Source organism: Parus major, chromosome 3 (genome assembly GCF_001522545.3).
Source record: "Parus major isolate Abel chromosome 3, Parus_major1.1, whole genome shotgun sequence".
NCBI classification, from domain to species: domain Eukaryota; kingdom Metazoa; phylum Chordata; class Aves; order Passeriformes; family Paridae; genus Parus; species Parus major.
Genome location: NC_031770.1, coordinates 98,357,675 through 98,363,674, shown reverse-complemented (window position 1 = coordinate 98,363,674; position 6,000 = coordinate 98,357,675).

Here is a 6,000-nt window from a genome sequence, read left to right as displayed (position 1 = left end):
AGGCTGCGCAGGGGAGAGGAGAGAGGCTGCACAGGGGAGAGGAGAGAGGCTGCAGAGGATCTGCACTGTTTGGACTTCGTAAGCCAGTCCAACAAAGCCACGATCCTTTTTGGCATTCTCTGGTCACTACCTGAAAGGGAATGAGACTTCACACAGATTAGCAGACTGGACACACACAAAGCGGGGAGCAGGAGCAGAAGAGACCAGAGCTCTTTTCCTTCTTGTCTTCCCAAAATTCATGCACTCTGGTGCCTTTTTTCCTTCAGAAATAACATTAAAATGGCCCAAATGCCTGCCAGCAGCTGCCTGGCCCTGAGCAGGACATACTCTCCCTATCTTGTGCTGGCAGTTATCAAAACACTTTGCAAAGGAAATTCCAGAGTTGGAGATAAGCACTGGGTTAAATTCACCCCCCACTACATTCAGGTTTCCATTCTCTGTATCACCTCCTCCTCTTTCCCCAGCTGATGGGCCATTAATCTTAGAACCCAGAGAAAGTTGTGCCACTGGAAGAAGGCAGCTTGCTAGCCAAGCTGAGCAGACTTCAGCCACACCACCTGGAAACAGGCAATACAGGGCTGCTTCCATCACACTGCTTCTACAAAACACACCTCTCAATACCCTGTGAGTAATCTATAGCAATAACCTTAGAACCCAGAGAAAGTTGTGCAGAAAGAATTAAGGTCATCACTGTTTTCCGAAGTGCCTGTCATCACCAGGAATTAGTTAGCCACCAAAAACTCATTATTCACACAGACATTTAAATGTTGAGAGGAATGATCATCAGATGACAGCCAAGAGCAGACCCTTGTCTCCCACAGTAGTGCTAATGTTTAGGGAAAATACACTACAACTTTTGGCAAAGTATTTCCTGCTCCCACCGTTGCCAGGAAGAAAACATGCCTTTTCCTAATGTGTTCACACTGGTTTCATATAGAAGCACTAATAAAAGGGGAAGATGTCAGGGATTGTGAGGAACATAGACCCACAACTGCTTAATTTTTCAAATCAGCCCAACTGAGTGCAACCACAAACCATGCAAAGTTTTGTTAATGGAGAAGAAAGCTATATTGAACTTGCCTGGCAAGCACAGGAGGAGCAGCCACAGCTCAGAATTTTATTACCTCTCAGTGGGGCTAAGCTGGCTCTGCTCCCATTGATTGTGGAGAGAGGTGAGCATCTATCATCTGCTCTGATGAGGCTGAACAGAAATAGAGCAAAACCAGACATATTTAGCAACAGGGCATTTATACAAGTACCTGATGATGTAGAGAGTAACCACCACCCTGCTGTCAAACCAGAAAAAGCATTTGGCTGCCTGCCTTGAGCGTGGTCCAGGCCTTGAGGGGCACAGCGCAGACATCACCACCTCCCTCCACATAGCTATTAACTGCTCTGAGCCAGCTAAATTCAGGGCAGGGGCTAAAAGCAGCCCTGCCTGTTGCTGCTGAGGCAGGAGGAGGCACATCTCCACTGCAGCAGGCACACAGTGATGCTGTGCTTGCACACAGCCTGTGCATGCAGCACAGCACCACCCGCGCTGCGAGCAGCAGGGGGGCTGCAAACCCCTGAGCTCCCTCTGAAGTGCCAGGCTGGGTACAGAATTCCCGTGGGCTGGGAATTCTGTACCCAGCACAGAGGCAGCAGCTGGCCCCTCAGGGGCTCTGGCACAGCTCTGCAGCTGGCAAGGCTGAGGAGCAACCTTGCAAACTCAGTCTCATCCTCGATCTCCTGCCACTCCCCAGGCCACAACCACAGCATCGTCGGGGGTTACAAGTAGCACAGAGAGAAACAGCCTTAAAAACTGGGTGGCCACAGCCAAATCACCCCACAAAAGCAGTCAGCAGTGGTGTTAACTCCCAGGGGACCAGGACCTGGTAGGGAGGACAGAGCCATGCAGAAGGAAATGCTGCTGAACTGGTCAACCCTCTCCATCCCCTCTTTTAAGCTCCGGGATGTAATCCAGGCTGTGTCAGGGACAGTGCTGGGTCAGGGACATCCTGGGTACCATCAGTGACATGTCCAGGTGGTAAACAGTGGGTTTCCCAGACATGCACCACTGTCACTGTCAGGTTTTCATCCTCCCTCAGTGCCTGATACTGACTGAAGCAGTGGGATACTTGCACATACTTTTCTGTTTTGAACTGTGTAGTGTCAGAGATGAAAGCACTGCTGGCTGCACCCCTGGGGTAAGTTACATAACTCCAAAACATTACATGCTCGTGTTTGAGAGGTGTTTATAAAAATCACCATCTGCTGAGGTAACTTCTGTCACCAAATTGTACAAATGTTTCCCCACCCTGTGTTATCTCCTTTTCACAGGCTCCCTTCAGTGCCATTTTATGAGCATATTTTCAGACAGCTTCTCACTGTTAGCTCGAGCCAGTTCTTAAAACATTGTACAACCAGTTAGGGTTGTTTTACATTTAGTTAGGGTTTAGAAAAATAAAAACATGGTGAATTTGGGGGGTTTTGTTTGGTTTCCTGGACCTAAAGCCACATTAGCCTCTAGACACTGAGCGAGAAAAAAAAACCCCATGTTTCTAATCCCAAAAAGCTCCCTGGTCTCTATTAAGCATTAAATGGCTGATTTATTCACCAGGAGGATGGTGAAGGGTTTTTCACTCACAATCCTTTCAAGATGATTATTATTCTACTTAAAATGCTTTCCAGTGTCTGCTTCTGAGTCTAATCCGTGTTAAACAAGAGCTGGGAGAAAGCTTTCTCTGGTGAGCTAACAGAAACTTTGTTTCAAACTCAAATAACCTCTTTATGGGAAGCTCTTCTGGAAACAGTATAAAACAAACATTGGTGGAAAAAAAAAAAGGAGAGAAGAAGAAATCATATTTTCCTTCTTCTCAAATCAGACCTCTGCTATTACAGTTATTCTCTGTGCTATGAAGAGTCCTTCTTTGTGCTCCCCCTTAGCTCAGACCATGAGTAAATCCCAATCCTACATGTATTTATTAACAGGCTCAGGTATTCAAGGGTTAAAAGGCTCACTTACCATAAGATGAAAATTAAGTGCATTGAGATTGCAAAAGAGCAACAGCTTGTTTAGAAATGCCTGTATTCAGTAGTCAAAACTAACAGCCATCATACAACTATTTTAAAAGACCACACATTTCCTTTTTCCCATTTTTTAAATGAAACTAGATGAAAAGCAATCGAAATATTCAGTAAAATGCCTGTCAATGCCAGCTTGTGTTTGTAATATAATGTAGATTACTAAGATGTTGGTTCAGTATGATTAATTGTATTTAAAATGAAGTCTATGAAATAGCTACATCAGAAATTCATATAGAAATACAGATATTACCAAAAAAGTTTTAAAATGCTAAATAAAAAAGTCAAAGGACTGAGAATTTCTCGTGTCTCACCAGGTGATATAAATTTAGTTCTCCTTTATAAAAAGTTACTGAATCTAACTTTTAAAAGGTCTTTTTTCCCTTATGTCTTAAATGACAATTTAAGGATACATCTGTGAAAGCAGCACACTCTGAAAGTCATTGCATGACTCTCCTGGCTAATAAAACCAAGGTGGCCTTAGTACAGCATTAAGGCAGCCAGTGTTAATGGATTACAGGGTTCAAAGCCATCCTGCTGCAGAGGCATCCAAAGCACTGCAGGAATGTGGCGGTGTTCCCCTGCACCCTGCGGGTTTCAGTCCAGGACTTCTCCATCTCAGCAGGTGGCAGATCATTCAGATTATGGCCTGTTTGGGTTGCTTTTGCCATGGAGAGCTAGAAACACTGCAAAAAGCAGGCAGAGACAGTGACTGAGGTTTTCTCTTAGCCCAAGTCCAGCTGCCGGGGCAGGGCACTTCATGCAGTCACACCACAGAGTGACCCAGGGATGAGCAAGTTCCTCTTAGGTGGCTGCAGGAGGCATCACCACTTGGTCCCAGAGGGACAGACACAAGTACACAGCAGGGCCTGGTGCTTGGCATGTTCTGCCTGTACTTTGTGAGTGTGGTCTAGCATGTGGGTGCATCCCCCAAACACTGGTGTTGGGGTGTGGACATTTCTCAGACCACTGAGTGGCCAGGAGCTGCACAAATTAAACCCTGTCTTCAGTGGGCACAGCAGGACCCATTCTTCTGGGTGCTGAGTTTAGGTACGAGGAGCAAATACTTGAAAAAAAGAAAGATAAATTCAGTCAAAGAGACATTAACAGCAGAATGAAGAAGAAAATCTGATCTTTTCACTCCAAGACAGAGATCCATTGCCAATGGTTCCCACTGTATGTTTTCCACAGACCCCAAGAGCATTCATACTATTTCAACAGATCTTCAAAAACCAATTAAACCTATTGTCACAACAGGCTGAGGCTTACACCTCTAAGATGAGCATCCTTTGGGGACCCCTCACCTCAAAAGAGAACACAAACACCTGTTCCGCCCAAGAGCTCCTGAATCACTGCCAACTGGTGAGCAAAGGTTCTTTATGATGCTGGGGACTGACTCAGCTAAAGGCAGCATGGCATTACACTGCCTTATGGGAAATGAGCCACCGTCAGCACAAAGGGAGTCAGGCACAAGGTTTTATAGCACACAATTTACTATTTCCATCCTTATTACACTAAGGTGCCAAATGAGATCCTGAAGATGGCAATGGCAGCAGTTAGCATGCTAATGACTACACTAATTTACAGCATCCTACAAACCACTCAGACTGGGAAAAAGATTGCCTTGGTAGTTATACTTTGCAATTAAATCCTCACCTTTCCATTTCTTGCTTGGAGCACTGTCTTGCTAGAAATAGTGCAGCCATGCCTGGCTCCCCACTCTTCTCACATCTTTATTATTCCAGCAGGCTGGGGCCACTTGGTTTGTGAGGGGCAGCAGTTCATAAGCCCTTACCTTGGTCTTGTGGAGGGACATTTCATGATAGCACAGAAGCCACCCTGGCACTGTCTGTTATACATACACAGGCCATGGAGGCTTTGCAGTGAAGTCTATAAGCCATGTGCATTTAGAGGAGACACAATTAGCCTGCCTGTAAGGCACCATGGTGAGTGATCCTGCAGCAACACCAGGGACACTCAGCACTCTGGGCCTCCAGAAGGCACAATGGGATGTCTCTTCACTCCACTGTGCAGCACATCACCACAAAGGAAAGGGAAGGCAGCCTCCTCCACACCCTTTGTAGCTACAGTTGTAAAATAAAATAAAAAAAAAATAGAAAAAAACAACAAACCCACACAAAACTTTTAATTAAGTTACTTCAAAACCAAGACCTACCCACATTAGCAGGAGATTTAGCATGAAGTTCTTCTGGGGATGAGGGAAGTGTTTGTAGCAGCCAAGAAAGCATCTCTGTGCTCTCTGCTTTGCCCTTACAGAGAGGAGGTAGCCACATCCACCCCAAGAGGGCTCAGAAAGTTTCATTAAGTGATGGTTACACAACACTCTCACAGGGAAGCCACGTGTTTACAGTTTCATTTTGTCATAATTAGGGTCACATACTAAAGCAGTGTCTCCAGGACTTCAATACCCAATTTGTGTAAGGGGCATTTCACAAAACTCAGCAAAAAAACTCCTTGTTATTAAGAAACCTATTATTCCCACATAAGTACACTTGTGTCTTACAGATGCCCTGACATGTCTCAGAAGAAGCAGGTAGTAGGCAAAAGTTTTACTTGCTCATGACTCAGTGACATTAAACCAATTTGCTTTAACTAACTCTCTGATGCAGGGAGTACTATTTACCCCACTGCTGAAAAAAAAAAAAAAAATTAAAAAAATGTTTTGCCATCATTAAAAACAAGCCTGGTTCAGGCAGCTATCTGAACACAAGAATGGAGGAAAGGCAGATGGATTGGTGTCCTCTGGGCTAAACCAAACATATTTTTCAGGACTGGTTAACAGAGGTGGCAAAGCTGTGCTGTTTATTGTGTGACCTGAGCTGTGACTTGTCTGCAGTGTGTCACTGACCCCAGGGTGAGGCACTGGTCTCTCTTGGGCCCAAGGCACCTGAGCAGATGTGACCATGAGCTTCC